This window comes from Lagopus muta, chromosome 2, assembly GCF_023343835.1.
Source record: "Lagopus muta isolate bLagMut1 chromosome 2, bLagMut1 primary, whole genome shotgun sequence".
NCBI lineage: Eukaryota > Metazoa > Chordata > Aves > Galliformes > Phasianidae > Lagopus > Lagopus muta.
In genome coordinates, this window is record NC_064434.1 from 70,224,173 (window position 1) to 70,235,014 (window position 10,842).

Consider the following 10,842-nt stretch of genomic DNA (forward strand, 5'->3'; position numbering starts at 1 on the left):
TGCCCTGAGGAATCTTAGGACAATGAGCCTGGGATTGCTGAGGCAATAGGAGAAGGCAAACAAGAAACTCAAGGGCAGTACTTCAAAGGAATTAAGGAGGGATCCTCCAAGAAAGCAACAAAGCTGGCAGAGCAGCTGAAGTGGCTGTACACCTCTATGTAGTTGCCCTTTGTGTCAAGAAAGGAATAGAGTGCAAAGAGTTCTCCCTGAAGAATGGTTGTGAGTGAGTCTAAAGTCTATGGATGAGAGTCAGAAATTAAGGCAATAAAGGTAGGCTTGTGGTTGGTGTCAGGTTGCTGATCAAGTGGAGCCTGTTGATGAAGCCTTCTTTCTCCAGCTACAGGAGCTGTCATGATTGCAGGCTCTTGTCCTGCTGGGGGAATTCAATCACTCTCACATTTGCTGGAAAAGTAGCATGGTGAGTTATAGGCAATCCAAGAAGCTCCTGAAACATATTGAGGATAAATTCTTGAGCCAGGTAATAGACAACTCCATCAGGAATATGCAATGCTGGACCTGTAGCTCACCAATGTGAGTGAACTGATTGGTGACATCAGGATTGGAGGATGCCTGAGCTGCAGTGACCATGCAATGGTGGATTTTACACTCTTGAGGAATATCAGATAAGCAAAGAGTAAAATCAGGATGCTAAATTTATAGAAAGCCAACTTCCAGCTCTTCAGGGAGTTAGTCAACAAAACCCCATGGGAATCTGTCTTCAAGGACAAGGGAGCGGAGTGAATTTTAAAATGAACCTCACTGCATGAGGCAGGTAATATTCCTAACTCAGCATTTCAGACTTTCCCAGCTAACAAAGTAAAAAGGGAGGGCTTTTGCCTTGAACAAGGCAAATCTTGGCTCCTCTTGGGTCCATGCACGCTCTTAAGTTATGACAGCAGACCCAGAATCCACAGCAACCTCACTGTCTGAGCCCCAGGGGAAGAATACAGAAGGGAGAGGAAGTTCATATATAGGTGGAAGAGAGGATGGCTGTTCTTTTTCTTCATATGACCCCAATTTCTCTAATGTGCATATTAATGTGCACTTCTGCTGCTTTTAGTAACAGGAAAGAAGTCTGTTTGGAAAAGAGTTTTGCAATCCTGTAACAGGAAGACAGAAAAAATAAACAAGCCTTGTCAATATGTTAATAATACCTTTAGACAAACTTCAGAATCCTGATGAACAGTATGGTTCAGATTATATTCTGTTTATTCACCAGACCTTCTCCACTCCTTCAACCCTTCTCCATAGAAACAAGAACCTTGTTTCTCCTTCTCCTGTCTAGATAGCAAGCCCTGGACAAGGAGATGGAGAGTGGTGAGGGAGGCTGAAGGAATTAGTTAATGTCAAGATATTTACACCTGGTGCCTGCCAAGAGGTTCACCACAGCTTTTCAAATGGGAGCATCACAGATGGGGAGACCCTGCAGATACGGCTCCAGTGCCCACAGACATTGTCTGCACCCTCAGCGTGCTTGGGCTGGGGCTGACCCGGGGGAAGCCAGGGGAAAAGAAGCTTTGGACATCCAATCCCAGGGACTGTGGTAACCCAGCCCTCTGCTGATTAGATTACTCTGGTATTTTTCATTAGGAAATTTTGGAAAATCCTTTGGAAAATACAGGCCAAGGCCTCCAGCAGTGTAAATCAATGTAACTCTTCTGAAATGTATCACCAGGGAGCTGTCACGTGAAGTGCTTGGGATTACTATTGTACAAACAAACTGCAGAAGCTTGGGCAAGGCCCAAGGAAACGGGACTGCCGACAGCTCCACCGTCCTCCATCCCTAGTATCCCTGCCTCCTCCTGCTGGCAGATACGTCTTCCCCACGTGGGTTGCTCAAAGCATTCACACTTCTCAGCTCCCACCAAAGAGGTGGTGGCGTGCCCTGTGCAGATAGCTGGCTCTTGCTTTGAGAGGAGAACTCCATTCATGCATGAGCAGTAAATCTGAAGACATTTCAGTTGTCAAAATGACTCAACAAAACACGCGTTGTGTATTCACCTTTTTCCTTCCTGTGGTATTATTTATTCTCAGACACCCAGCAGCTACTCTCCATAGCAGATCTTACTTCCCACCACCAAGATCTAGGCCTAGTTAGATGTTAGAAACCTATGGTGGGAAGGGGCCACTTTGGAGCCACTGAGCCCAGGCCCCTGGCATCCCAAGGAATGCAGGAGGATGGCTCACCCTGCCCTGTGGATCTCCCCAAAATCCCACTGTGAGCTTCAGTCCTGCAGTAAAAGCCTGAAAACTATTCCCACAAATGGCCCCAGGAAGACAGCTGGTGGATCACCCTGATTCTGAGGGAGCAGGGGAGGGGTAAACCAAGTCTGAACGTCCGACCTGAGGGGAAATTCCCTCCTGGCTCTAGATCTGGCAGTTTGCTCATCTGAGCATGTGAACAAGGCATACAAGACAGGCACTGCTGTTATCAGCTTGGAGAGGAGCCACATCAGTTATCTCATACAGGGGAGGCTATTCTAACAGGAGGAACAGAATTAAACCAAATTGTTGTTTCCTCTCTGCTTCCTGAAACACCCCTGCCCAATTAAAACCACTTTTATAGTATCTTCTCCTTCAAGACTCTAAACTTCTTGGCTACATCTTCTTTTTTCCATGTCTGCTGAAAGCCAGAACTGTGAGTGCCAAAATGTTGAGTGAAAATTTGTGTTTCTTTTTCCTAAGGAACTCTCTCAATGGTTATGGTTTATCCCAAAGCTACGAGTAGTTGAACAGAGTTCAACAGCCAGAAGAGAAGTGATGGCCAAGCCAGAGATGCAGAGCAGAGACATTTTTCTTTCCAGCCCTGGCCCCGTTGCAGCACTGAGCACCTCCCAGAAAACCCCTTTAGCCCAGTCCTGCCGAACACATGAGTTTCCTTAGGAAAGTCACAGGACTGCACAAGCGGAAAGCCAAACATGTGCACTGCTGTGCTTCCCAGCCAGGGGCCCAGGACTACTGAGTGTAAATCAAAAGGCTCTCTCACGTGCTCAAAATAAGGGTGTATGTTCAAACACTTTATTGGATCAAGGATTTCAAGGACTTAACCCCTCTTTCTCACAGCTGAGCGAGCTTTTAAAAGGCTTTCGGTGTGTTGCTATCTTTAATTCTTTTTGCTGGCAGTATTTGGAGCATCAAGACTAACTAAAACCAGTTTATATAAAGCACAACACTAATCTGAGCACCGTACGCATTAAGGGAACAAGTAGGATGAATGGATAATCACTACATTTCCTAACCTCATGGCTTTCTCTGTTTCATTTCTCTTGTCAAGGGGACCTTAAAATCTTATCTTCTAATCTAATCACTCAGACATCCTTGCATGGGCATATCAAAAACAGGATTCATATCATATTTCCAAGCGTTCTGTACCCTGTCCTGATCTTCTCATCCCTGATCCTGTTTCTCCTGAAGGTCACAGTAAAATTTTCCACTGATGTCAAAGGGAGCAAGAGCAGGCAGTTAGACCTGTAGGTATTAATGCAATTATTCCAGCTCTCAGGATTCTTTCTTGCCTGTTTGGCTTTCTACCTATCTCCCCTCATGGCTCTGCCCAAGCCCCCTCCTCTGGTGCTGGAGTTGGTGGCACATTGCAGAGTGCTGAGAAGAGCTGATGCCAGGTTGCACCTTTCAGTACTGAATTTGACTAAAGTTAAAGGCTGGTTAGAGCTTCCAACTGCAAAACTCCATCTCGAGTGTCTTTTTTAGTTTAGTCTTCATGTTATTCCATCCATTGACTCATGACTTAAGGTGCTCTGCCACAGCAGGCATCCAGTGCTGAGAATAGCTTAAATTCTGCGCGTGTTCATCACACAGCAATGCAAAATACAGTGCCAAGCTGTAAGGTGTGTAAGTGAACACCTGCATGAGAGCTGAGGAGACTTTTGGCTGGTTTTTTTTGCTTGTTTGTTTGCTTTTTGTGGACACCCTTGTGGTTTTCCACTTTTCCTTTTGCTCCATTTTCTTGATTTCTTCTCTTAATACCAGATCTGCAATATCTGGGCTGCAGCAAAAAAGCGACAGTTAGGATGATGAACTATGGACTGAAAGAGCAGACAGGGACACTTTGGAATCACTGCTCAGAACATTCTGAAAGGACAAAGGAACTCTGAAGTGACAGATCTTCATTTATCTGCAGTGAAGAAGAGAGGGAAAGAAGGGAAAGGAAGTGAAGGAGGGTGAAAAGGCAGGAAGGAAGAGAATGAATGAACAAACGGACAAAAGAAAGACAATTTCTTCTGTTCACAGCTGAGAAACCACTCCATTCTCTATGAATTTTCCCTTCCAGACTTTCCATAGAAAATACTGAAACCCATGCGAGTATTTAGTGGTGCTCACACACTTGGTCCTCTGAATCCACTGGGAGAGACTTGTGGGAGCAAAAGTATTTGTGAGGTTATGGATGGTTGTCCTCCTCCACAGTGCATAGGACTGTGAAATAACCCAGGACAGCTCTGCTGGAAATTTGCAGTCCTGTACTGAAAGCCACAAACAAACATTTTCTCAAATACTCCAAGCAATATCTGTGTAAATCCTCCCTCCCTTGGCTGGAAGATTATAGGGAAAACAATTGCAATTTTGTTGACTTGAATTCAACATTTGAAATCTATTAATAATGGGATGTGGGGGAGGCTTCTGTTGGGGAACTAAAACTACCATCTAATTCCACTGCAATTTAATGATCTATAGGCATCTTTAGTGGTTGCTGTGCAGAAATGTTAATACTTGTCTGAAATGAATGGACATCACTGAACAAGAGGGGCGTTTTTAGGTAGATGATTTGTTGCTCATTTATTTAGCAAGCGAGGTAGTGTGACCAATGAATTTCAGCCACTGAAATAGCACAGTAATCTTGCACAAGGCCCAGCGTTGCTCTCAGGTTGTGGATTGGCAGTGGACAACTGAATCCTATATCCTGACCCCCATCTGCAAACGGAGAGCTGCAATGTTTAAGGCAAGGTGTGCTTTGAGATCCTGGTGCAAAAACCACTGTATAGCACTGTATATATATGGGTGATGTTGCAACAGCTGTTTTCTGGATAAATGTACTCTCTTTTAGACAGCTTAGTATCAACTTGTTTTGTTTAACAAATTAACAGCAATGTACTCATTTCATGCTCCACTCCGCCTGTTTCAGTGACCCTGGTAATACAAGTGTCAGGAAGACACAGTCAAGTATCTAACCAATTCCCCACTGCCTGCTCCTCCCGCTTCCCTCTAATCTCGGTTGAATAGTTTCATTACATGACATGTTAACGCACCAATGGAGATGGAAAGGCTGAGCGCTCTTCTAGGTGTACGCAATGTAAAATCATTAGGATTGCTTAAGAAGCTTCCCAAATGCTTTCTGTCAGCAGTTAGATCGCAATTACAGAATTAACTGGAACAGACCACATTTCCCATTTGCAGACCCACTGCTTGACGACGAGGGGATACCATTTCAGTGGAAAAAAGGTATCACCTGTCAGATGAACAATAAGAACATGAATAACATATGGAAACCATTTGCTGGTTTCCACTTCATGCATTCACCAAGCACCCTGAAATTTCAAGTACTGCTCAGACCATATTGGGGTCAAAAAACATGCTACTGCTGCTTGTTTCTCCCTTTCTCTGCAGACCGTGTAGGTGAACAAACCCATAAGAAGAGCAAGACCTTCAAGCACTGATGTGGCAGTGGCAACTATCCAGCAACAGTGCTGCCTGGAGGCCTCTGTGTTATGAGCTTCAGCCTTTATTCCTTCCTTTCCCTGTATGCCACCCATGGCCACTCAGCTGGCTCTCCCTCCCTAATGGGATGGAGCTGCTCTGGCCATAGACATGCTAATCCCAGCCAGATGTTTTCCAGAGTGATTAAAACTTATGGGCACAGCTTGTATACTGGGCCAAACACTTTCTAGGTTGTTACTGTCACCTCATCTGCATCTCCACAGAACAATCATAATCCTTCCCCAAGCCACCACACACATGAATCAGTCTAATGGATACCTTCCTTTCCTGGCAACTTAACCCTTCCTTCTCCTCTACATGTCTGGATCTTATGCACCACCTTTCGCCCTTTCCTATATCACATCCTAAACCCTTGTTTTGCACTGTCACTGCCTTTCCTCATACCTCTGACTCCATCCCTCATCTTCTCTTCCCCTTGCTGTTCTTCCAAGAGAAAATTTGCATGCTACTGGCCACTCCAGTTTGATGCCATCTGTCCTGTCACCTCCTGCTTCAAGGACAGTTTCCTCACTGCCTATTTATTCAACTAACTCCTTAGAGAAATAGCAAGAAAATCCCAACATCCACCATCAAAATCTTAACTCAAGTGGCTCATGAAGTGAGGCTCATGCGAGACAGTTACAGCTGTGGTCTCTTTTCCACTCTTATCACTCTGCATTATTCCTGTTTTGACCTTTTTGTGTCATCTGGAGAGGTCCTGAAGCACCTGGAGAAGTCTTGCAAATCAAACAGACAGTTCATATTTAGCCCAAACACAAGTCATCAGGAATTGTCACCCAGCCCACAGCCTTCTCCCAATACCTCTTCTCTTGAGAATGACTGCAATGATCGAGAATGAGTTGTTCAGGCCATCTACAGTAGGCAGCACACGGAGTTTGTATGGTCTGGAGGCACTTCTCAAAAAGAAGATTGTGGGGATCAGGCAGCATTGACTGCCCTGGTGATGGCCACCTCCTGTTGCCCCCCAGAATGGCAAGAACATCATGGGCAGCACACATAACCAACCGCAAGGATGAGGGGACCCAGCAAACCATGACGTCTGTCAAGTCTCAGCATACTCTAAACCTTCCAGATGTTCACCCAATGCTGTTTTGACAGATGTTTACCCAATGTGGTCATACAAAACCTGAGGCTGTGGTGCAGGCACCCTCCCCAGGCAGCACACAGTACAAAAAGCCTGTGCTTGTGCAGTAAACTGAGGAGTTACATGGGGATTCACAGCAACAGGCTGTGCACTGGCAGGAGATCCAGTCAGGTAGAAGAGAAATGGTTCTGGCATCCAGCCCACCCTGACACCAGAATAACAGCATGACCCACCCGGATGGAAAATTTGGGCTAACAGCTTTATATTTGTCTAGGCAAGAGCTTGCTAAGTGTTTTTACACTCTCTTCTTATTGTAAAGAGCCATGTATGTCTCTGTTTCTCTGTGAGTTAGGGGAATTGATTGAAATACTCAGTTCTGGTTTGTACTATGAGGAAAAATATACTATTTCATATTTTAATTTTTTTATTCCTCCCCTGTTCCACCCTCCCCCTCCACCCCCTTTTTTTTTATGAAAGAAGGAAAAGAAAATAAAGTCTACCAGGGGAAGAGCTTTCCAAATAAACCAGACAGATTTTTTAAACAACAAAAACCGAAATTGGACAAAAGTCTCTTTCAGAAGTTCTGTCCTTTTTTGGGTTTTGTCTGTCAAAGAACACCTACTTTTCACTGTGTGACACCAGCAATGTTGACACTGTGTGTCACACTGCAGATGTTGCTTTCTGGTATCCAAAAGATCATTCATCAGCTGCATCTTCTGAGTAAATGCACCAAAGATCAGAAGAGCCCACCCTGCCTTCCCATCTGCACAGTGACACAGCATGGCACAGACCCTGGGCTGGGAGAGAGATGGGTGGGGGCAGAAAGGCACTGCTCAAAGAGGGCAGTGCAGACTGGGTAGCTATTCTTTCTGCTAGCACGTGTATCTCTTGTAAATATGCAACTATGATCTTCTCAATACTTCGATTTTTATTCTTGCATTGGAAAAAAAAAAAAAGTAAATCAATTGCCAATCCATAGAGCCACAAACAGGGCAGCTGTGAAGGGTTTAAACAACTGTAGAACTAGCAGCTGGGTCCTGTCCAGAGGAAAGCAACAGGTGCCATGTTCGTATTTCATCTCTTTCCATCACTGTCCCTCGTGTTATCATAGTGGCCTGGAGGTGGAAAGCAGTGCGAGAGGAAAGCCAGACCTTTTGGGCCAGCTCAGTCCTCACCTTGCTGGCCCAGCCACCACCTGGCTCACACACCCCATACACACACAGGCATCTAAAACCTCTGTCCTCAATAGGAGGCAATTGCCAGCCCTGAGACTCCCAGAGCTACCTGGGAGAAGCTCCTTCCTGGCCCTGCAGTTCCAGGACCAAGGCTCAAAGTAACCACTGGGAGCTCGATTTTATTTCCTATCATGAGCATCCTACATGCTACTGCTGATGCACAGATAATCATTTTAAAAGTCAGTGAAACTCCTCAACTCACCTCAGGTGTCACCTTCTAATCAGCACAAGAAATTTCATCCTCTGTATATAAGAACTGTACAGCAACAGATTTGCCTGCCACATTCCTGCAGAGATAATTACATGTTGATGCCAGAAAATATGAAGCTGGAGGTTGGCAACATTCCTCTAAGCTTTCTCACCCTCAGCTTTTGAGTTCACAGAGAAGGAAAAGGGGAGTTCAGTAATGACTGGAGATATGAGGGAATTTGTGAGAACTGTTTTTTTCTGAGTAGGGAGGGGAGATTTCATTAATCTTTTTATCTGTCAACGTACTGCTGTAACTTATGCACAGCCACGAATCCTACTCAGTGTGTGATGTTATACTACATGACTGCCGATTGTTTTTTTGTAAAATATGTCATGGCTTATTGAGTTGCTGTACCAAATCATTCACTTCCCATTTTTTCTCTCTTTTTTTAACAAACACTGTCTGCTATATATTTCATAAAGTCTCTCCACATCTCATACAACACAGAGCAGCAGTGTAAATCCAAATCTGAGGAAATGGAGAAGAGAAACTGAACTGGATATAAATGTCACCATGCCTGTGTCAATAGCAATTGGTGGAAAATTTAAAAATATATACAACAGCTAGAAAATGAACTCTTTCACACATGTGCTCTGGGGGAGAGGTGGTTAATTAACAGAGCAAGATCATAGCAAACAGCCTTTGGCTGTACATCATCCGCGCACCTACTGCCTCTGGCCAAGATCTTTGTCCAGAATTGGCATTGCTCAGTGTCCTTGGAGAAGACAGCAAATTGATATTTTTGGTCACAGCACAGGAACCAGGGGCTGCTGTCCACAAATGAGTGGGGATGTGCTGGCATGATCTTGTGCCTTATCTTCTGGATTTTTTTCTTTCCTCTAGCACCTCATAGTGACGTTTTCGATCTCTTGGTGGGCTTCAGCATTTCCCTTATCAATTATAGTATTGTTTTTTCCATTGTTTTCCTCATGTTCCTTGTTTCACATGCACTTGAGAACCTCAGCATCATGCTTGGACCCCACCATTTCCACCTTCAATTACTACTGCTGCTCTCAGCTTCTGGGAGAGCTTCCTACCACTCCCTCTTTCCAGCACCAGGTAGCTGGGAATACCTCCTTTCTCTTCCTTTCTTTTTCTCCTTCCTACACAGACCCACATCTCTGCCAGAGATGCTGCTTTCCCTGATGTCTGCTTATTCTACTTAGCTGTAAATATACTTCTTTGCCTCACACACGGGAACTGAGGACATGGGCATCACATCTTTTTGGTGTACAGGTGTCACTAGGGTCAGAGGTAAGCAAAGGTATATACCAACAAGTGAGTGCTGATCTGTTCTGTATCAGACTGCAGGACTCTATCCACCTCATCCTCCTTCATCATAGCCTGCCCGTCATGCCCACACCAGCAACCACATCCTTCTCTTCCCTTCATGTGTTTTCCCCACCACTTCAGCTGGGAGGTCTTTTTTGCCTTTCCTTCAGCTTTTTTGGCATCAAAGCTCTGCCTTTTGTCCCACACTCTTCTCTCATTCTATCTCTGGGTGGTTTCTTTTGCAAGTAGAATTCACGTTCCTCATCATTCCCACATCTACTGGGTATGCCAGTTCAATCTCTTAATGTCCAGACTAAAATAATGTCCAGTGTTCCATTTCGGATATCAGTCCAACACCCATAGGTCTAAATAAGATATTTCCTCTGCCCTCCACTCGGTCAAGCATCCTGAGAAATCCCTTGCTTAATCACTGCAGACCACATTACTGGTTCAGCTTGCCATGAGTGTAACATCTACCCAAGAGAAATCACCTCTGACATAACCAGCTTATGAAGGACTTCAAGATTCATTTTGCATAATTTATCTTAAAGAATATGATGAAATTGCCCAGTAAGAATCTTATCTGGTTCTACATCTTCTCACATTTCTGTTGTTGCAACATCTACAGCTGTGACTTGACTAAAGCAATCCTGTCCTCATGCTTTTGAATGGCTACTGCTGCAAAGGTCCACATCCTGATCCCATCATCCCAAGCTTCACCACTGTTCTGGTGATTGTTCTTCCCTTACTTCATTTGATTCTTTGCAAGGAGTTTTATCAAAGGAAAAGAAGGAAAGGAGGAAAGGAGGAAAAGAGGAAAGGCGGAAAGGAGGAAAGGCGGAAAGCAGGAAAGGAGGAAAGCAGGAAAGGAGGAAAGCAGGAAAGCAGGAAAGAAGGAAAATTAATCAGGGCAAGGAATATCTTTTTGATTTGTCCTTTCACAGCATACAGCACAGTGGGGCTCCAGTACACACTGGAGTTCTACTACTAACCAAAATGACAGAATACCATAAGTATATCAAAACTGACAGTAGGTGTAAGTAGCTCACTCTGGTTAGTCACTCCTGCCCTCCCACAGGTGGAAAAAATTGATGGGAAATGCTGTTGCCAGTAGGGGATTTCACAAGTACAGGACACAGTAACCAGCAGTGGGAACACCAAGGTCCAGAAGAGTTGTGTACCCAGGCACAAGTTCTGCTATCTCTCCACTTATCTGCATAATAAGTTTACACTGATAACAAACCTGCCAGGTAATTCTGCAGAAGTCATGC